This window comes from Perognathus longimembris, chromosome 20, assembly GCF_023159225.1.
Source record: "Perognathus longimembris pacificus isolate PPM17 chromosome 20, ASM2315922v1, whole genome shotgun sequence".
NCBI lineage: Eukaryota > Metazoa > Chordata > Mammalia > Rodentia > Heteromyidae > Perognathus > Perognathus longimembris.
Window position 1 is genome coordinate 31,563,714 of NC_063180.1, and position 22,353 is coordinate 31,586,066.

General features: G+C 47.7%; 1 protein-coding gene and 1 long non-coding RNA gene across 2 annotated transcripts in view; one reads left to right on the plus strand and one right to left on the minus strand.

The window, feature by feature from the left end:
* Abhd2 (abhydrolase domain containing 2, acylglycerol lipase) overlaps nucleotides 1–20,244 on the minus strand; it is a 50,656-nt gene extending 30,412 nt beyond the window's left edge. The window contains exons 1-2 of the mRNA XM_048329888.1: nucleotides 20,131–20,244; nucleotides 1,808–1,908 (exon numbers count right to left, since the gene is read on the minus strand). The gene's annotated coding sequence lies outside the window, so the exon portion shown is untranslated. The remainder of the gene's footprint in view (nucleotides 1–1,807; nucleotides 1,909–20,130) is intronic.
* LOC125338847 lies at nucleotides 4,742–11,179 on the plus strand. Its single transcript, XR_007208373.1, has 3 exons — nucleotides 4,742–5,219; nucleotides 7,447–7,452; nucleotides 11,169–11,179. It is a non-coding gene; the product is annotated as an uncharacterized LOC125338847 (long non-coding RNA).
* Nucleotides 20,245–22,353: the final 2,109 nt, after the last annotated feature.

A 22,353-nucleotide genomic window follows, 5' to 3' on the forward strand; every position in this document is an offset into this window, starting at 1 on the left:
AGAAACCACACAGGAAGGAGAGGATGGTAACTCTCGGAGCCAGGTAGCTACGGCAACTGCTTCTCCGCAAAGGTTCCAGTACCCTTTGCTAAAGACAGGCATCACGAGAACTTCGGGAACCCACAGTTGAGACATAATGGGCTGGGCAAAACAGTCACCAAAAAGGTAACTCCAGAGTTCTCTCTCCACTGGCTTCCCCTTGTCAGAACAAGAGCAGACTGTGTATAGCTTCCCTGGGTAAGCATGTATAAGGGTGGATCTTAGAGTACATTCTTGGCTGCATGAACCTTTGGCCTGAGAGGAATAGTTTGCTTAAACTTGACTTTTGGTGTGGAGCTGGTGGTTCATACCTGTAATCCTAGCTATTCAGGAAGTTGAGATCTGAGGATTATGTTTCCAGGCTAGCCCAGGCAGGTAAGTCCATGAAACATATCTCTAATTAACTAAATATGAAAATAGCCAGAAGTGGAGCTGTGGCTCGAATGGTTGAGTGCTAGCCTTGAACACAAAAGCTCAAGGGACAGTGCTCAGGCCCTGAGTTTAAGCCTCAGGAATGGCAAAAGACAAAACAAAACAAAACTTGACATCTGGTAGCACATCACCTCACTCCTGCAGTCATGGCTCTCAAGGCTCTCTGTAAACACCTAAAACAATGATCCCCAGCTTTGGGGGACCTGTGGGGTTCCTATGGGAATCCCCAAAGTCTATGAACCCCTGAAATGTACACAAATGTTTGTAAACAGAATTTTCTGTGGGGAGGATTCTCAAAAGCACTTGTAGCCTGAACAAAAGTACATGGCACAGTGCTTAAAAGATGCTCAGCAGGTACCACCTTTGCCTTTGTCTCTTCTCCATCCCCTTGCTGGAGATCTATGGAGCTAAACCGATACCCAATGAACACCCAAGACAAAGCAGTGTCTTAGCATGGATTTCTATTGTTGTTTGTTTGTTTGTTTGTTTGGCCAGTCCTGGGGCTTAGACTCAGGGCCTGAGCACTGTCCCTGGCTTCTTTTTGCTCAAGGCTAGCACTCTGCCACTTGAGCCACAGTGCCACCTCTGGCCTTTTCTATATATGTGGTGCTGAGGAATCAAACCTAGGGCTTCATGTATATGAGGCAAGCACTCTTGCCACTAGACCATATTCCCAGCCCTTAGCATGGATTTTTAAGTTTAATAATGGAAAGACCTTAGGAAAAAAAATTTATATCAAAAACACTATCAGGCCAGGAGAATGATACACATTTGTAATCTCAGGCCTGCATAGTAAGACTGTGTTTTAATAAAACTGAACAGCTGGAAGCTGGTGGCTCACACCTGTAATCCTGGCTATTTAGAAGGCCGAGATCTGAGGATCATGGTTCAAAGCTAGCATGAGCGGAAAAGTCTGTGAGACTCTTACCTCCAAATAAGCCAAAAGTGGAGGTGTAGTTTCAGTGGTGGAACACCAGCCTTGAACAAAAAAGCTGGTGGATGGTGCCCAGATCCTGAGTTCAAGCCCCAGCAGAAACAAAAACAGAAGCTAAATAAAAAACTAGTAAAAAACAAAACAAAACAAAACCTACCCAGAAATTTCAAAGTTTCTCTCTGACTCTGGTGTGGTGAGATAAGCAGGTCTTTCCTATCACCTTTGTTGAAAAGAGAACAGAAGAGCGGTGCTGGGGTCCCCCAAGCTGGGCCAGCTCTTACTGACTTACAGGAATAAACAAGTCCTTCCCTCCTTCCCCTTCTGTACTCATGGCTCACTAGACTATACAAGCCTATGGGGAGAGGGACAGGCGGAGCAAGAATAAGTCTGTGCAGTGCATACCTGGTTCACTTAACTCCTCTCAGCGAGAACACAAATTTTCCTTGAAGAGAGGTCCAGGTGGGCTGACCAGGTCAGATCTCTTATTCAAATTAACCTACAAGCTGAAAAGAGTGCATGGTGACATTTCACAGAAGAAACCATTTAATGGACATAGACGCAGTCTTTAAAGTCTTCCAGGGAAAATGGAATTTCTTTAATTAACATGTGGGCCATGTTGTGGATGTTTGGCATTTTATACCTGCTGGGGATAGCCTTTGGCAGATGACCAAGACTGGTGGCCATCTGCTGCATCCTTCTGGCTACTTTGCACTGACCTGACCCCTGATCCCTTAAGGTGGTTGCCAGCAAGAGCCAGTGTAGGCATCATTTTCGAAGGCTCAAAAACCCAGCCAGGGTCCAGAACTAGCAAGAACAATAGGTAGAGGCCAAAGTCTAGATGGGCACCTGGGTGGGGGGCTACAGAAGGGAGCGGTAAGACCAAGGACCCCATTGCAAACCTGCTAAAACACTGTAGATTTCAAGACAGCAAGGACGTGAAAGGAAGAATATGGGTCCCAGACAGTTACTCAGGATGATGAGATTTAAAGATCATAGTTTGAAGCAATCCCAGGTAGGAAAGTCTGTGAGATTCTTATCTCCAATTAACCACCAAAAGGCCAGAAGACAAGCTGTGGCTCAAAGAGTAGAGTGCCAGCCTTGAACAACAACAAAAAGCCCCAGTACAAAAAAGAAAAAGAAAGAAACATGCAGTCCTTGGAAAAAACAATATAAAGGCCTAGCCATGGATATGTCTAGTCTACCCTGACTGACCATTCAAAGTGATGATATCCACAATAAGAAATGAGGGGAACTGGTGTGGAAGGGGGGTAGAGACTACAGGGTAATAAAACTTAGTGCCTGGTCCTGATTTTTGTTGGGCCTAGCAAGCTTGAAGCTCTGAGGTCAAATCTTAATTTCTAAAACAAAAGAAAGAGAAGAGATTTAAAAGAAACCACTCATAAGAAAAAAAAATGAAAACCTTGTATCAAGAAAGCACACATACCAGTGTACACAACAGCTATGTATGTATGTGGTCCAGCTGAGAATGCCTTTGAGCTTCCTGTCCGGGAGGACAGAACACCCTGGTTGCCCCCTAAAATGAGAAGGCAGTTCACATCCAGTGCTCCCACCCCCAGAGGCATGGCATACAGTGCAAACAGGGCTCTGTGCACCAGATTTTAAAAACCTGTGAGAGAGGGGCTAGCCAGCACCCTCCTACAGGTTTCTTCAGCAGCAAATGCAGAAAAGGATTAATTTTCTCAACCCTCGAAGAATGCCGAGGCTTTAACACCCCTGGCAGTTAAGAAGTCTTGTGAGAGACTTATGATCACTGGGGCCCAAGCACACAGCTGTGACCCTGCAGTCCTGGCAGGGATCAACTCTTCCACACATCCCTGGAATGCCGCTGGCTAAGTGAAGGAATGACCTCCACTACTGTGTGCCCAGCATCCTATAGGAGTGCAATTAAGTAGAATCTGCATTTCAACTGCAAAGAAAAGAAGCTTATGTTAAGGCTGTGTCAGCACAGATTTACGAGAAGAGAATTTAGTCTAGGAAACAATTAAGTAGGGAAAGACTTATGGAGTCTGGGCCTTAGGGTGCTAATGCAGGGTTTAGGGGATTGGGAGAGGTAGGGTAGATAGGGAGAGAGAAAGCAGAAGAGGGACAAAACAATGTTTCTCTATCCATCCATCCATCCATCCAGTGATCAAACCAGGAATTAGCAGGCAATTTTAGAACAAAACTCTCTTCACATTCGTTTCAGTGTCTCACATCTTTTTTTATTTTTTATTATTTATTTATTTATTTATTTTTGCCAGTCCTGGGGCTTGAACTCAGGGCCTGAGCACTGTCCCTGGCTTCTTTTTGCTCAAGGCTAGCACTCTACCACGTGAGCCACAGCACCACATCTGGCTGTTTTCTGTATATGTGGTGCTGGGGAATCGAACCCAGGCCTTCATGTATACAAGGCAAGCACTCTTGCCACTAGGCCATATCTCCAGCCCTCAGTTTCTCACATTTTATATTCTGGTGTTCTTTCTTTCCAAGGCCAACCTGCCACTGAATTTGGTAACTATAACAAAACTTGGTGTTCATTGTACTATTTTGTGTGTTCCTGCCCACTTTCTGGGTGAGTGAGCAGGAGGCAGCCTAGAAGGGAAAAGAAACCCCAGAGGGCTGGGCACCCTCTCCACCTCCCCTGGGCTGGGCTTCCATGCATCTATAGCAAGCCCCACCTGCTAGATTATGAGTGAGACTTAGGTGCTGTAACTGATAGTTAGAACTCTGTTTGTAGTTTCTCCATTAACAAAAGAATCCCAGGTGCTGCCAACTGCCAGCCAGTTTGCCATCTGGTCATTCCAGGTGTCCCTTGGACTTAAGAGACCAGCTTGACTGGTATTTCCAGCTCTGAACCAGGCTGGGCCCCACCTCCCCACCACCTTCCACAGCAGAGCATCACTTAAAGATGCAGAGAGAGGCCACTGCACTGAAGAAGCTCCAGTCTGGGTGCTCAGAGACCTGGATCCTAGTGCCTGCTCTGTCCTTTCCCCTTCAAGGTCACCAGGCTGGGAGGTAAACTTGAAAAAACCACTTAACCTTCCAGGCCCTAAAGACCTCATCTGTAAAAGGAGAGGACTGCAGTAGAAGTGGCCAATGCCAGAGACCTCTTTAGCTTGAAATGGCTGAGATTTTTTGTAAGATACAGTTGCAACCCTTGGCTAAAGAGCACAGGAAAAATCTGTTCATGTGATGTAACAGAACCCAGGCCTAGGGGGGAGGGGGGAATGAGGGATGAGGTAACAAACAGTATAAGAAATGTATCCAGTGCCTAACGTATGAAACTGTAACCTCTCTGTACATCAGTTTGATAATAAAAATTAAGAAAAAAAAAGAACCCAGGCTTGCTTTCCAGCTTGCTGCTTAGACCATACAACAAAACTCACAGGAGCACCAACCCTCAGGGTCTTCTTTCTCCAAATAAATTAAGTTCTCATCTGTGTTCTGCATGCCAGGAATGCCAGGGCACTAATCAGGAAAGTGCTCAAAATATTAACAATCACCACAAAAGATACACTCTCCTGACCAGCACAAAGGTCTCCTCAACAATAAAATAACTGGCTGATAGACTAGTTATTTGTTAACTTTCAACCTTCAACAAGTTGAAAATTAATCCTAGGGCTCACACTTCCACATTGAACTTACATTAGACTTAATAAGTCACTGAATGCCAGTGATAATCAAGTTCCCCTACACTTCCAAGAAGCTGGGTGTGGTAGCATATACCTGTAATCCCAGCACTCGGAAGGTTGAGGCAGGAAGTTGGCAAGTTCAAGGCCAGTTACACAGAGAGCCCCAGGCCAGCTCGGACACTGTTATATGCGGCCCCTATTTCTGTGCTAGAAGGGATCCTTGCAGCCCAATACCCTGGGCAATTCCTCTAGACCGCCCCCCCCTCCTGCTCAGGGTCTCTCTTGCCCCTCACAATTGCCGCCTCCCTACAGAAAAGTCCATGCTGGCTTGGCCTAGCCCTCTCAGAACACTGCTTCCTGCCCTGCCATAGAACCCTAGGCCTTCACAGGCAGGCTCCACCCTCAATACCACCCTGGGAGGGTGATGGAGATCTCAGCTCTCTGCCACAAGACCGAGTGGTAGTGATAGGGCACATATCTGTCATCCTAGCACTCAGGAGGCAGAGGCAAGAGGATCTGTGGTTCAAGACCAGCCTGGGTTACACAGTGTCTCAAAAGTAAAAACCAAACAACAGAACATGGTCTGTTCTCAATCTGAGTCATTTCATCTTTCATCTTTGTTTGGTGGCCCAAGGCAGGGGGAAGGGGGTCACCCCAATGTAGATATCATCACAATTCCTGAGAGAAAGCAGGTAAGAAAAGAATCAGCTTCTCTCCTTGTCTGCCAGTAGACCAAGGAAGGCAGAGCTGTATATGTAGCAGGAAGTGACAAGGCCTAGAAAGCCCAATGGGCCCTTGGTGTCTGTCCTTCACTGCCATGGCCAGAAGTACTGCCAGGTCTCAAGGTGTGGCCCCGGCCCTGCTCTCCTGCCTCTCTGTGGCTCTCATGGTGATGCAGTCACCACCCAGCCTTTCAGTCAAAAGGACAGTGCAGGTGAAGCTCTGCTTCATCCTCTAGGGACTAGCAGGAGGTTCTGGAGGCACAGCATTTTGAGGCATGCTTTACTCTTTCCTCTTTCACAAATACAGTACCTCTGCTGCTGGAGCAGGGATGAGAGCTCCTGCCAGTGCAAAGCAGCAGGCTCTCGATCACATGGATTCCATGGTGACTGGGCTTTAGGTGACGCACGCTAGCAGCAAAGGTAGATAAATATGGACAGCTGGTTTGTGCTCTGGCCCCGGGGACTGGGCAGACATGAGCTGGGCTGAACAATCAGGAAAACTAAAAATTTAAAAGGAAGCATGTTGAGTTGATTTATTTTGGGGCTTGAGCTAAATGGATTGCTTTTCCAAGGAAAGAAATAGAAGTTCACACTCTTCAGTGTTCCTATCTCCCATCGGCCAGTACAACCTCCTGCTTGTCTGGTGCTGGCCTCCTGCCTTCCGGCCTCCTACTCTAGAAGTAAGTATTCTCAGACTCTGTAAAGCCTGGAGGGCAAGTCCCAACTGCCACCCTGGCTTGGCTTGCCAGCAGCTTTCACCCTTTGGATTTTAGCCAAACCTGCATGTAACAGGCAGACATCTGGTCTATCTCCACAAACTACAGCACACCATAGATAGTGAGTGCACCCCACATCAAGTGGGTACTCAGCTCCCATCTCAGGAGCTTTCCTCTAATGGGCCTTCCCAGCACATATGACCAGCCACCTTATCAGTGTCCTGGGATGGCAGGGAGTGGCCAGCAAGAGAAGTGATTTCACCAGAAACATGGCAAATACTTTTCCATAGTAAGAGGCAAAGATGATCCCTATGTACCAAGAATGGACTCCCCTGCAGAAGCGGGAAGTGCTTTCCTGGAGAAGGCCACAGCCAACATATGAAAAGAACAGAACCCACTGGAAAAGGGTCAGTACCTCAGGGGAGGGAGGGTATAACCTTGAAAACAACATCCTCTTTTTTTTTTTTTTTGCCAGTCCTGGGTCTTGAACTCAGGGCCTGGCTTCTTTTTGCTCAAGGTTAGCACTCTGCCACTTGAGCCACAGTGCCACTTCCAACTTTTTCTGTATATGTGGTGCTGAGGAATCCAACCCAGGGCTTTATGCATGCTAGACAAGCACTCTACCATTAGGCCACATTCCCAGCCCCCAACATCCTCTTTTGACATTCCACCTTCCTCCCTACACACCTCCCCAAGGCACTGGCTTCTTTCTCACCTCTGTGGGAGCTTAATGCATGGAATCCCTGAGTAGGGAAGTAGACACAGCATAAGTCCACAAAGCACTAAGTACTAAATCCTGAAGCACCACATGAGCACTAGCAGAAATCACACAAAGAAGCCACTAGAGAGGAAGGTGGACCCCTAGTTGGAGAAGCACAGAAGAAACATGACAGAAGAGATGGTGAGAAGGAGAGGTAGACACTGGAATGCTGGGCAGTCAGGAGACTGGCAAACAGGACAAGGGGGATGAGTCTGGAGTAGCGACAATGAATCACTGGGGAATGACGCTTCTGTGTGTCACTTGCAAAGGGGAACTCCAGACATCAGCCTGGAAGGTGGTGCCACACCTAAAGTTGCTGCTATGTGTGCTGGGCCATGCATGCTACATAGTGCAGGCCAGTGCAAAATGACCAGAGCCTGCAGGTGTAATAAGCATTTACCTGCTATGCAGAAGTAGGCTAAGGGCTATGCAGGACAATGCAGCAAGACCTTCATGATGCCTAGCTTGTTTTGTAGGATGTGCTAAATTATACAAGGCCCTTTACTGAGGGGCCTATCCCCCCCAGACCCTAAAATCAGTTGCTTACCTTCATGTTTTATAACTGTCCTATCACAAAACTCACTATTCTCATTTCTACATGAAAGTGACGATTCCTCTCTCTTTAAACTGATGGTGAATCTGGCTGTGCCCTTCTAAGGCAGTGTTGGCGTTTGATCTCCACACAAATCGAAGATGAGAATGTTGAGCACGTCATGGGCATGTGTAGATATTACTGGTTACCCGAGTCTACGAACAGGCCTGGAGCACCACCACCATGAGCCCCTGAACAGAATTTGCTTAGCAGATCATTCCATAAGGCAGTGAAGCACAGTTCCCTATGGGCAAGCGGGCAAGCGTGTGCTGAGAAAGTTCACTGTGACCTGGGCTGTCAGCTGCTTTGGGGTATTTTAGAGAACAGTTTTGAGGTTCGGGCAGATAATTAGCCATTCAAAATGAAAACTGTCTGCTTTCCTTCATTCAGGAATGACTGTTCGAGGTTATATTCTTCCATCACTTCCTTGTTTACCTAAAGAACATGTTACTAGATTCAAACTCCTTCCTGGCCAAGGGAGATATTTCAGACTGAAACAAACTTCTCTGGGTAGCAGAAGGAAAGCAAGCCTCAGAAGGAAGGTGAGATAGAAACCTACCCATTGGTTGTTAAGGTTCTGAAATACCCTGGAAGACCCATGACCTCTGCTACTCAGCCCAAACATCCAATGCAACAAAGTTGTCAATGGTATTTTCTAACTGACATGAGCTTATTTAGCACAGCAAATACACATTAGAATGGTGTTAGTCCTAGGTTAACCTAGACCAAGAATGAGGTGGAATTATAAAATAGGACTGCTTAGCTAAGTGTGGTGGCTCAAGCCTGTAATCTTAACTACTTGGAAGGTAGAGACCAAGGGATCAGGGTTCCAAGGCTAGGTCAAAAGGAAAAAAATGCTAGGTGCAGTGGCTCATACCTAGATTCCTAGCTACTCAGGAGGCTGAGATCTGAGGATTGCAGTTTGGATGAAGCCAGATGGGACAGAAAAGTTCTCATGAGACTCTTATGTCCAATCCACTCAGAAACCAGAAGTGACAACTGTGGCTCAAGTGATAGTGCTATGCTAGTTCCATGACTTTGGGCAAGTTCCCTCACCTCTTGATATCTGAGATGCTTCACTCATTAAATGTGGATAATAAGGCCTTCCTAGAAGAGTCACTGCGTGATGTAAATGAGGTAGAACAGGCCAGGTACCAATTGCCAGAGTACCCTGCTATAACAATAAAAGTTAAAAATGTAAACACAGGGCTGGGAATGTGGCCTAGTGGTGGAGTGCTTGTCTAGTATGCATGAAGTCCTGGGTTCCATTCCTCAGTACCACATATACAGAAAAAGCCAGAAGTGGTGCTGTGGCTCAAGTAGTAGAGAGCAAGCCTTGAGCAAAAAGAAGCCAGGGACAGTGCTCAGGCCCTGAGTTCAAGCCGCAGGACTAGGGAAAAAATGTAAACACTAACTTGCCAGTGGTGAGCCATAATGGGCAAAGGCAAAGGGGCTTGTGCCATCCACTAACAACACAGATTCTGGCCCAAGGCTGAATGTCTGGATCTGCCAGCTTAGTTAGCCTGGTCTTTACCTTACCAGCAAGTAATCGCCACCCATCTCAACGTAACCATTTACTACGGGTGACAATGGCACGATGCATGCACATTTATGCCCAGGCTGGCTCGGATTGTGATTCTCCTACTATAACTGAGACCTCCCTTGTAACTGAGACCTGAAGTGTGTATCACCACATCTGGCTTGTTTTCTGAGAATGGAGTCTTGCTAACTTCTTATCCAAGCCAGCCTGAACTGCCACATTCCCAATCTGTCTCCTGAGAAACCAGGATTATAGCCTGGCAACTCACTACACCTTCAAATGAAGGAATAGAACTACATGATAATAAAGTTCTCTATTTCTGTAACTCTATACTTTATCAAGTGCTCATGATTTAATACATGACCTCACTCATTTCGCAAAATGCATTTGTGTTGACCGTGGAGACCAGGCACGTAATTTACTACTTAAAAAGTGGAGCTTCAGACATTACCTCATTCAGTACCCACTGCATCTGTGGGAGTTACTATGAATGTAAGAAAGGAAACTGAGGCTGAGGCTCCTAGTGGCAGCTCTGGGTGAGGCTCCAGGAGTTCAGAGAGAGAAGGATCTACCTATGTTGGAGGCCCTTGGCAGAGCTGGCTGAATGCCAGCATTTCAAAGACAGACAAAAATTCCTGTGCCTTTGATACACCGTAGTGACAACGTTGAGATTTCTTGTGTAGTTCCAGTGCACCTTCCAGCCTTCCATGTGACACTGTTAATAACCACTAGGGGTGATATTAATGACAGACCATGGGAAAGGTCTGCTTTCTACATCAGGGACCAGCCCTGGCCACGGCCCCTAACACATTCTCACAGTGTTGTTGACAGGACTGTATGAGCGCTTTGTTTACTTGATCAAATAGAGGCAGGACCTGCAGCCAGTCTATGTGGAAGGGGAGGAACAGGAAGCATTCATGGAAAGCTCTGGGAGAGCTGGCGGATGGTGGGACACTCAGCATCTAGGCCCCAGCGGAGATCCTGGAGCAGAGCCCCTGTGTCATACCCGGCAGAGAAAGGGCTGTGTGAACACCTGCCAAGCAAATAAAAACAATGAGCACTACCAATGCTGATAGTTCAGCACAACCATGGTCCCAGGATGCTGTGTGTCCCTCAAGTTTTGGGGTCCAATAATTTCATAGCTGGATATGTGAGAGAAGTTACTAGGATGTCCAAAAGTACAGGGGCAATGCACTAAAACACATAATTCCATGTCAAGTGAATAAGGCAAGGAACACACACAATATCAGGTCAGTTATACAAAAGAGAAAGAAGGGCTGAGCATTATGGCTCATGCCTTTAATCCCAGGTACTAGGGAGGCATAGGAAGAGGACTTAAATCTAAGGTTAGTACTGGGTAAAAATGAGACTACCTAAAAAATAACTTTAAAAAAAGGGGGTTGGGGGCATGGCTCCAGTGGTAGCATACTTGCTTAGCACCAGATTTCAGAAAGTACTGCCAAAAAGAAAAGGAAAGAAGGAAGGAAGCCAGGGAAGGAGGGGAAGAAAGGAGAGAGGGAAGAAAGGCAAGGAAGAAGAGGAAGGGAGGAAAGGCGGAAGGAAGGGAAGAGGGAGGGAGCATATGGATATAAACACATATATTTGCTGGGTTGTACATAAAATATTTTTGCAAAAACACGCAAGGCCCTTGTAACATTCACTGCTCCTGAAGAGGAGGAATATTCCCTATTTGCTTTTGGAACGTTACAGCATCTGAATGTGTCAAGAAAACCTCTCTACAGGACAAACTACCCAAGACCTCTAGTCCTATAGTTTAAAAGAGGTAACCAATCAGTGGGAGGTTCTTATCTAAATCCTTAAAAAAAATTAAACTTATAAAAAAAATCCTGATGATATATATTTTTAAGTGTGTGTGTGTGTGTGTGTGTGTGTGTGTGTGTGTGTGTGTGTGTGTTTGTCCTGGGGCTTGAACTCTGGGCCTGGGTACTCTCCTTGAGCTTTTTTTGCTCAAGGCTAGCACTCTACCACGTCAGCCACAGCACCACTTCCAGCTTTTTTTAGTAGCTTATTAGAGATAAGAATTTCATGGACTTTCCTGCCCTGGGTGGCTTTGAACCATGGTCCTCAGATCTCAGCCCCTAGTAGCTAGGATTACAGGCATGAGGCACTGGTGTCCAGCCCCCGATGATAATTTTATTTATTTTTTTAAAAATTACTTTTATTTTTATTTTTGTCTGTCGTGGGGCTTGAACTCTGAACCTGGGTGTTGTCCCTGAGCTTTTCAACTCAAGACTAGTGCTCTACCACTTGAGTCTCACAGACTTTCCTTCCCGGGCTGGCTTTTGTTTGTTTTTTCTTTTTCTTTTTTGCCAGTCCTGGGGCTTGAACTCAGGGCCTGAGCACTGTTCCTGGCTTCTTTTTGCTCAAGGCTAGCACTCTGCCATTTGAGCCATAGCGCCACTTCCGGCTTTTTCTATATATATGTGGTGCTGAGGAATCGAACCCAGGGCTTCATGTACACGAGAGGAGCACTTTACCACTAGGCCATCTTCCCAGCCCCCTGATGATATTTTTAAACAGTTAGAAATCTGAATGATTGGATACTTGATGGTATGAAAAGAATCACTGTGAGCTAAATATATACATACATATATATCATGGATGATTGACTCAGGAAGTCTGTAAAAAGAAATACTTGTGGAAATACTTTTCCTGGAAATACTTCTACCTGTGGCTGTGATGTTTGGGCTGGACTTGCAGATAAAGGTGATCTGGAGAAGGAGATGAGGGGAACACAGGAAACTGGCTGACCAGTCATCATTTCAGGGGTTGGTGCTGGTCAGAGCTACAGGCCTCCCTGTAGGGCTGTCTAATCAAGATGAAAGCTTATTTCCCAGCAGGACACAGGACACCGCACCTTTAGCTGCAGTGAAGCCGCCCAGAGCCTGGCTGGAGCCCATGAGTCAGCGGCTGCTGTCCTGGCCAGGGTTTAGGTCATGCAAATGAATTCCTTTTACCCACTTATGAGTTATCCAATCATCTCCTCACTGAAGAAGTCCCTACATCTTTCCACACTCTCTATTTCTGTAGCACATCTCGATTTCTCTCCCACTTGGGTTTACCTGGCTCTAACTCACAGGAAATCCACATGCACAGGGGGAGCACTAAGATTATATGCATCCCAACATGCCAGGACAGGCCTGTGGATATGGCCCAGTGGTAGAGGGCTTGGCTGGCATGCCCTGAGAGGCCCCAGGTTCCATCTCTGGGGAAAAAACAAACACCATGAAATCACAAAGTTGGAGAGTTCTTCCTGTAATAAGAACCAAAGAACTTGAAGAACCTACCATTGCACAGTTAGAGCTGCTCAATGAACAGAATCCTCCCCTCTAAGCCCTCTCAAAGGCCAGGAGTCTCCCACATTCAAAATGGCTCTAAATCAGATTCAGAGGTAAACTGAAGCAAGAGAAAAATTCAGGTCCATTCCAAGAAAAAGAGAAAACCAAAATCCACAGCCAAAATCTGGAAGCCACAGAAGATTCTAGCCCCACGTTTCCATTGTGTGATTATTGAAAGCACAATTTTTCCTGGAGTAAGAGAACAGATAGGGCGGGGTGCTTAATAATGCTCCCCAAACAGGAAGTCCTGGGATGAAGGGCAGGGCTAAGGCAGGACAGACACAGCAGGTGGGGTGGTGTGAACACCAGCTCAGACAAAGGAGATGCGGGAAGTGCCCTTCAAAGAGTCCAGGCCAATCCTCTGGAGATCAGAGAACACAGGGTGAGGCCCAGGCCCTGGCCCAAGGCCCTCTTCCTCTCCATTGCCCCGACTCTCCCTGCACAGGGTGACGTAGAGCCTGCCACCTCACCTCACCACTTCTCAGGCTCAGGGCTACAGATCATAGAGAAGAAGGGTATTTGCCACCGAATGCTTTTAACATCTCCATGCGAAGCTGCTGCCTATTTAAGACTGATTCTCAGCATCTTTAGAAACAGCAGATATCTAAAATAGACGGCCTTCATAAAATGTGACGTGGAAGCGCTTTTCCTCCTGCCAAGAGATATTAAGTGAGGGAAAAAAAAGCAAGATTCCAAACAGCATGCATATAGCACGCTAGCATCTGTGTAAAAAGCACGGTGTGCAAATATTCCTGACAAGTCTGCCCTGATGTATTAAGTATATGATATGTGCCCGTGGCTGTTGACTCACGCCTGTTATCCTGATTACTTGAGAAGCTGAGAGCAGAAGGATCTTGGTTCCAAAGCTGCCTAGGTAGACACCTAAGACCCCTTCTTAATCCATAATGGCCCAGCAGCATGCTCCTGTCATCCCAAACTATGTGGGAGGCTGAGATCAGGAGGATCGTGGTTCCAGGCTAGCCTAGGCAGAAAAGTCAGAAAGGGTCCATCTCCACAGTCTTGCTTGCAACCTATGACCAAAGTGATGCCAGAAAGATTATAGTAGCTCAGGTGTGCTCTTGGTAGGAGCAAGACCCTATAGAATAATAACCTAGGCTCAGCAGTATTCTGCCAGCCTACTGAGTTTGAGACCCTGTGTTCAAATCCCAGTACCAACAACAAGAATATATGTATGAGAAGCACATTCCTGGAGGAGGAAAAAATTAGTGATGCTGGTTGTCTCACAAGGAAGCAGGGACCAGGGTGGGCAAAAACACATTGACCATCAAACCTTTTGTGCTCTTCAAATATTTCCCTTCAACATAGAAATGCACTGCCTATTAAAAATTAAAAAAAAAACTTTTGAATTAAATACGTTAAAATTCTGTTTGTTTTTGAGACAAGATCTTGCTAGGTAGCCCATGTGGGTCTTGAATTCTTAAGCCTCTTGCCTCATACTTCTGAGAGCTGGGATTACAGGTATGTACCACCACCCTGCCCCTTCCAATAAAATTTAAATTAAAACAATTTAAAATGAAATCAGTGGCTGGGAATATGGCCTAGTGACAAGAGTGCTTGCCTCCCATACATGAAGCCCTGGGTTCAATTCCCCAGCACCACACATATAGAAAATGGCCAGAAGTGGCGCTGTGGCTCAAGCAGCAGAGTGTTAGCCTTGAGCAAAAAGAAGCCAGGGACAGTGCTCAGGCCCTGAGTCCAAAAGCCCCAGAACTGGCAAAATAATAATAATAATAATAATAATAATAATAATAATAATAAAAAAATAAAAAATGAAATCAATCCTTAAGCAATAAAGCAAATATACTTGTTAGTCTGGTTAACTGTGATCTTGGCAAGCACCAGATGCTCAGTTTGTTGACCTTAATGAACCCCCAGTTATTGACAATGAAAGAAACCAGAAACCAAGAAACCCAAGGGAGTCAATATGTTAATTCCCTTAGCACTCCACCTGTCTGCTACTTAACTGTGGCAAAAGATCAGAGAATGGGCTTGTGGGTAACAAGCCCTCAAGCCCCCTGGGCCAAGCACACATACTTCACCTGTCTACATCAGCTACTGATGAAAGAAAACATGGATCCTCAAACAGTGACCTGAAACTGAAACAACAAAATAAATCTGCTGATATAAGGGTGGCCCCTGAAAGGAAATAATGTTAGCACTTATCAAACACATGGAAACACAGAGGTTAAAAAAAAAAAAAAGGGGGCTGGGGATATGGCCTAGTGGCAAGAGTGCTTGCCTCCTATACATGAGGCCCTGGGTTCAATTCCCCAGCACCACATATACAGAAAACGGCCAGAAGCGGCGCTGTGGCTCAGGTGGCAGAGTGCTAGCTTTGAGAAAAAAAAGAAGCCAGGGACAGTGCTCAGGCCCTGAGTCCAAGCCCCAGGACTGGCCAAAAAAAAAAAAAAAGGCCTTAATCACTAGGTATGGTGGTGGCACACACCTGTAATCTCAGCACTTGGAGGCAGAAGTAGGACGTCGAGGCTACCCTGGGGTACTTGGGGAGACCCAAGTCTCAAACCATCTCAAATCAACAGCCTTCATCACATTACATACTGGCCAAATGCTGGATGAGGAAAAGTTGCTATAACAGAGGTACCTGCTCTTGGGGCTAGCTTAGCCCTAGACAAAACGGTAAAGTTTAAAACACCTCATGCTGGACATCTACTGTCTTCAACTGCTCAAGGAGAATGCAACACTCACCACCACCCCAAAACCAAGAGTGTATCAAGTAGACCACACAGAATCCCATTACATTGGAAGGGTCTCTCTGCTAGGGATTTTCAGAGCCAGATTTTATTTTATTTTATTTTATTTTTTCAGGCAGGAGAGAAAGTTTATTACCGAACTGCTGGCCTTAGGCCAAGATGATCCATGGCCGGAGAGAAGGGAGAGAGAGAGACCCCCACCCAGCCCTGCCTTATATCTAGGGCAGGGGCAAGGGGTGTGGCCTCAGGGAAAGGGGAGGTAACTGCCTCCAGGTCTGCAGGTTACCCAGGTAACTGGGTGGAGACTTAATGAGGTGGGGGCTTCTACATGAAGCCCTCAGGGAGAGGACCTAACATTCCAGCCTTTTAATAGTTATGAAAAAGGATGAAGACTCTCTCTGGCTGCTTCCTGCTGGCAAGGGGCGTGGGTATTAGGGGTAAAAGGCAGAAATGTGGCCTCTCCTGGAGAAGGCAAGCAGCAGGGTCCCTTGGTGGTAGATGCCAGTCCTTGAATGAAGCCTGGAAGAAGTCTCATGAGGCAGGGGCTGGACAAAAAAAAAATATTAAGGCAAAAGGAAGGGTTTAGGGCAAAAAATTAAAAATTGGATGACTTGGACAGTTCTTATACTCAGGTATGGACATTAGATGGACAAGCTACTATCTCTTGATCCCCTGGCTCTGATTAATTTTGAAAGGGTGAGACAAAGTGACTCCATTTTGGATATGATCATTTTCCTCTTACTCCACTCCATGATACTTGTTCCCGGGACTGGCTGAGTCCCAGTGGTCTAGGTGCTTGTTGCTGGGATGGCTTGCCCCCATTGGCATTCACAGGATTTGAACTCAGGGCCTGGGCACTGTCCCTGAACACTTCTGCTCGAGGCTAGTACTCTACCACTTGAGCTCCACTTCCAGTATTTGTCTGGTAAGAGATAAGTCTCTTCAGCCATGCTTACAGCCTGGCTCTTCGCCGATTAATTGGGAGATGGAGTTTGAGAGAGATTTTCAGCCCTGGCTGGCAGAGCCAGATTTTAAGATTAAAAAAAATAATAAATCCAGGCATCGGTGGCTCATGCCTGTAATCCTGTCTACTCAGGAGGCTGAGTGCTGAAGACTGCAGTTCAAAGCCAGCCTGGGCATGCAAGTCTGAGAGATTCTTATCTCCAATTAACTACCAAAAAACTGGCAATAGTGCGGTGGCCCCAAGTAGTAGAGCACTCGCCTTGAGCACAAAAGCTCAGGGACATTGCCCAGGCTAAGTTCAAGCCCCAGAACCACAACAAAATAAAATAAAATAATATAAACATGTTTTCCCCTCTTTCCCATAAGATCGAAGAGATTGTGCTGTGCTCTTGGTAGGAGCCCTGGGCAGAGGTAATGAGAATCATAGTAATGTGTGGGCCCTGCCAGAGATCTCATGGAGAAAGGTACAAGATGACAGAGCCAAGAATAAGGTTGACTAAGATGCCCTCCCACCCCAGTGTCAGAAGCAATGAGCAAGACAGAAAGCCAGGGGTCCACATTAAAACACAAGAAAAACTATTACTCTAAAACAACCACTACAATAGCCTAAGACAAGCACACCCAACTCCACATCAACAATCTTAAGAAAAACAAGGCAGAAGGTACCAATCAATAGAGTGAACCTTTCTGATTTAATCTAAATCAACAACAAAGGTGACAGCCATCTTTCCATCATAAGGGAACCCACTGAGGGTGACTGATATATCAGAATCATGAGGGGAACGGGAAGGGAAAGGGAAAAGGGAGGACAGGGAACCTCTAGGGCTGCTGTGACCAGACCACTCGGTGGTGTCCACCATCTAGCTTATTTCAGGCTCTGGAAAAGAACAGGGAAAATGCAAATGTAACTGCGAATAAGCTGGATTACCAGCGAAATCGGTGGTCCACTTTTGTTCTCTGCCAGGCGGGGCAAGTGCCGCTCCTCCCCCCACCCCCTCCATACCCCTCATATGACTAAGGAGCTTGCTTAAATGCACTTGACACACGATCCCTGAACTTCCGAAAAGCACTTAAGATAGTGGCTCATGAAATCTTAATCTAAAAGTGTTCATCCATTTATAATCAAGCTGCAGCACACTGATGACTGGGGAGAAAGGCCAAGCAGAGGGGCCCACATATTTGCATAGACACTGGACACTGCCATTGTCCTCAACTTGGTTTACACTTAGAGAGATCCTCTCACCCCATTTAAAGATAATTTTTTTTAAAAAAGATTGAGCATCTAAGAAGAGTGTGGTTACAAAAGGAGATAATGAATTATCTAATTCAATAAAAGAAAAGAAGGATTAGAAAAAAGATGCCATGTGAGTTGAAAACCCCTGCAGATGGTCTCTGTTAAAGTGAAATGGTTTTTATTTTATGTTGGAAGGGGGAAATTAGCTTCCTAGTGGAACATACTGGGTGGTAGATCTGAAACAAAACTAGACAAAAAGGCAACAAAATATTCTATTTAGCAAAGCAATATAGCTCCTGTCCTTCAATCTCCTGACCCAAGTGCCACTCTCCTTCCTGTTTGATAGATGCAGAGATGTTACTTGTCCAAGTTACACAGCTAGTAAGAAGCAGAGCTAAGATTCAGGCACTCGGGTACCACACTTTGTGCTCCTGCTCTCTCTGGGCTTCTCTAGACCTCAAATGCGAAGGATGAGACAACTAGTCTGGAGGTAAAGTACCAGACATGTGCTGGCTACATCTCCATCAAGACAGCATCTCTAAGCTGGGCACCAGTGCTCACGCCTGTAATCCTAGCTACTCAGGAGGCTGAGATTTGAGGATTGGGGTTCAGAACTAACCTCAACAAGAAAGTCTGTGACACTCTTATCTCCAATAAACTACTTAGTAAAAGCTGGAAGTGGCACTGTGGCTCAAGTGGTAGAGCTCTAGTCTTGATCAAAAGAAGCTCTGGGACAGCACCCAGGCCTAGAGTTCAAGCCTCAGGACTGGCAAAAAAAAAAAAAAATAAAATAAAATAAATAAATAAAAGATCAACCTTCAGTCATGGCTCTGATGACATCTGCCTTGTGAACACCCCTGGCCTCAGTTTCCTCTCCTGCATCTTGAGGAGATTGAATTAGATTAGCTCTAGCTAGAGTTCCTGGCCTCTCAGATGACACAAGTCCACACTGACAACCAACAGTATATAGACTGGTCTGTTCTCATACTGGCGATTCAAAGGTTAGACCAAATAGACAGCAAGTTGTATTCTGATTGTTCCTCTGCCCCTGACCTTCAGAAGACCATGTCCTTGTGATTCAGGAAAATGACAGAAGGTTCTGAGGGGGGGTGGGGAAGGAGATAGTTTTTCTTTTGCACTTTACTTAATGTGGTTGTAAGGGTCCTTGAAAAGCTCTGGCCCAGATCATGCAGACTGCCAACCCTGCAATCTCTCCAGTCCCTCTTTCTTGGAACCTGCCTTTGGATTTAGTTACTAAAATGCAGGTACAACTGGAGGTTTGAAAAAAAGAGGAACTGAAAAGACGGAATTCACTGTAGTTCAAATTTAAAGCACTTGCTGTGGTAAGATAAACCATTTGGCTTATTTACTTTTTGGTAAATCTGCACTATAAATCCTCACATCCCCACTTCTAAGCTGACACCTCAAGACTCAGTATGAAGCTGGGTACAAGTGGCTCACACCTGTAATCTTAGCTTTAACTCAGGAGGCTGAGATCTGAGGATCACTGTTGGAAGCCAGCCTGGGCAGGGAAAACCATTAGACACTTATCCCCAATTAACCCGCAAAAAGCCAGAAATGGAGCTGTGGGTGGTAGAGGGCTAGCCTTGAGCACAATAGCTCAGGGACAGCACCCAGGTCGAATGCAAGTCACGAACAACAACAACAATTCATTATGAGTGAAGTCAACACCCTCTTGGGTCCTAACCAACTCCCAGAAGTACCCTTCCCCATCGAAGGATGTCCCTGGTGTGCACCTGCGCCTTAGACAGGGCCTTACAGGCGGATCCCGGGGGCCTCCCTTCGGGGTCCTCCCTTTGAGGACCTCCCGAAGCATCCCTGACAGGTGGCTGCCTTGGGCCTCTGCCTGGTCGCCTCCAAGGTCGAGGCCCTGGCTGCTCGTCTGGCAGGGAGCCCCTGGAGCTGCTGGACAGCTCTCCCTGTGGGCCCACGAAGCGCCCAGAATGGTATAGGGCAAGCTCGGTCAGCGCATCTCCAAGTGGATCCCAAACTGTCTCCCCTCAGAACTCGAACCCGTCAGTGGTGAGGGCGCCCCGGGACCCTCAAACGCAGAGGCCCATTGAATATCCGGAACTAAAATCAGCACCCTTTCCTGCACTTTCTCCCGCCGGCCGGGACCCGGAGATCCCCTCCACACCCCGGGGAGTGCGCGTGAACCAGGGCGGGGGTGGCGGCCCGGCCGCCGTCGGGGTGGTCCCCGAACTCGCCTCCCCGAGCACGGAAGGACAAAGGACTCCGGGAAGGCGGAGCCCCTGCGCGGCCCGGGCGCCCGGCCACGGCGGGAGCAGAAGCCGGGCCCGGGGACCCCGGGTGACAGGACGCCCCCTCCAGAGCCGGAGCGCGGAGCTCGGCGGCGCCTGGCCGGGCCGCAGCGGGGACCACTGGGCTCGGGGCTTTGGCCCGACGGGTCGTGCCGACCCCGGCTCCGCGGAGCTCGCTCAGCCGTGGCTTTACCTGTGCTCGGTTGACGACCGTGGCCCAGCTTCGCCCCAAGTCCGATTCCCCTCAGCTCCGCCCGCCGCCGCCGGCTGCGCTCCTAGAAATGCAGCCGGAACCCCTGGCCAGCGCAGCTCCCGCCGCTACCGGCCCCGCCCAGGCAACGGCCGCCACGCCCCTGACGACCGCCTCGGCCACGCCCCTCACCACGGGGACCCAACTGTTCATTGGATAGCTCAGCCGCCACTCTAGTGGCTTGGGGGCCCTCACATTGCATCTAGCCGGCAGCCCATTGGTCAGGAGGACTGCTCCTCAAAACGGAGGTGGGAGGGCGACCTTACCGAAGAGCTCTTCGGCCATTGGTTACTTTTGACGTCTTTGGCCCGTGGGCCAAGACACTATTGGACAAGGCTCACCCTGAGGGGGTGGGGTAAAGGAAGCAGGCCTGGAGGCTTGGGTGGTGTTTGGGGGTGATGGGGGCGAGTGGAAGAAGCTGGGGCGATTGTGACCGCAAGCTGGTTTGCGGGGTTGGGTAAGGTCAGGTGTCCTCCGCGGGGTGGGGAGAGGAAGGCTGCTGACAGTTCGGAGGTGAGACTCTGATGAGCTCGGGCCACTGGATGGACGCACCTGTAGCCCCGGACTCACGGGGCCTTACCCTGGAGAGAGGATGGAAAGAAAGTCTCCGGAGAAGGAAGGGTGGAGGCAGTGGAGGCCGCGGCCTCCGGCGTCTTCCAGCTAGAGAAGGAGGATGGAGACCTGTGGGGTCTTGTAGACTTTAGTTGTCTGTCCTACTGGTCTTTTAGCCAGCCCTGGGCATTGGAAGTGACCTGAAGGAATGGGTGTGTGTGGGCGGGGGGGTGGGGTGTTGGTGCAGACCCAGAATGGAGGTGGGTACTGGCAGAAGGTGGGGGGAGGGGGGAAAGGGGTCCTCTGGCAAGTCACCCTGATTTCTTCATTTGGCATCTAGGGGTAACGTTAGGAGGAGAATGAAATAGATAAGCCCTGCTGGGGTGTCTGGCATGCGGTAGGCCCTCACCCACTCACCCTGATTGCATCGATGGAACCTGGCCCAGCTCTAAAATTCTACGAGCCTGAAACATGCCCTGGCATGTGCTGTCCTAAGAATAGAACGCTGCTGTGTCCCGAAGTGCGGTTCCTGTAGTGTGGACCCAGGCGCAGTGGGCAGCCGGAGATGAAGTGGGAGGAGCCACCTCACCAGAGAAAGGGTGTGTGAAGCAACTCCTGAATGTTCTCCAGCACACTTGGGGATTGTGACAAGGAAAAATGGGCTTGCTCAAGGTATAGGCCCAAAAAGCAGAACTTGAACTCATGGGCCTGTTGCTGTCATTTGCCAACCCCCCTCCCCCAATCATGGATGGTGGCGCCCTACCATTGGAGCCATGCCTCCAGTCCCAGCATTTTGCTGACTAATTGGAAATAAAAAATCTCAAGGATTTGTCTGCCTCAGGCTGCCTCCACTGCAATCCTCAGATCTCAGTCTCCTGAGTAGCTAGGATTGGAGTCCTGACTATATTAAAACAGTTCCGACTTCCAGAAAAAGAGCCTTTGCTAAGTAGGAGTGGTAATGCAGGTGTAAACTAGATTGCTTTAGCCCATACAATAAATACATCAAGGCTTCAGGTTGTATGCCACAAATAGGTACAATGATTTGTCAAGTAAAATAAAAAAAATTAAAATAGTAACTTAAAAAATAGATTGGTTGCCAATTGGAAGGGTTGCCTGGGTGTAGGTGGGGTGGGGGAGGGTGTGTGCAGACATGCTTGGTCCTGATCCACAATTTTCTGATTCTCTGTATTTTAGTGGCCACACACACGTGGCTGCACGTGTGCTAGGGAAATGGCCCTGCCCAGCACAGTTCTTCTCATGCCTGTTTGCTAAGACTGAGATGTCTTCCTCAGCTCTGAAAAGCATGGAATGGCTCCTGAGATGGGAAATGAGAGTTCCAACTTGACTCAGAGCCAGGAAAAGCAGCTGTTTGCAGTGAATGGCAGGGAGCTCACCATTGTGGATCTTTCCAAGAGGTTTAGCCCGGGACATTAGGGATTCTCAGCCCCAGCTGTATCACCAGAGGCTGGAAAAGAGGTGTGGGCTGAGCCCCAGCAGAGGCGGAGAGTGAAAGGTGGTGTATACTTTCTCCCTGATTGTATGGCTTCCAGAAGGATCTGTGAATCCAGCCTGCCAGAATGCTTTCTTATTTGTCTCTGGTTTCTATTTCCTTCC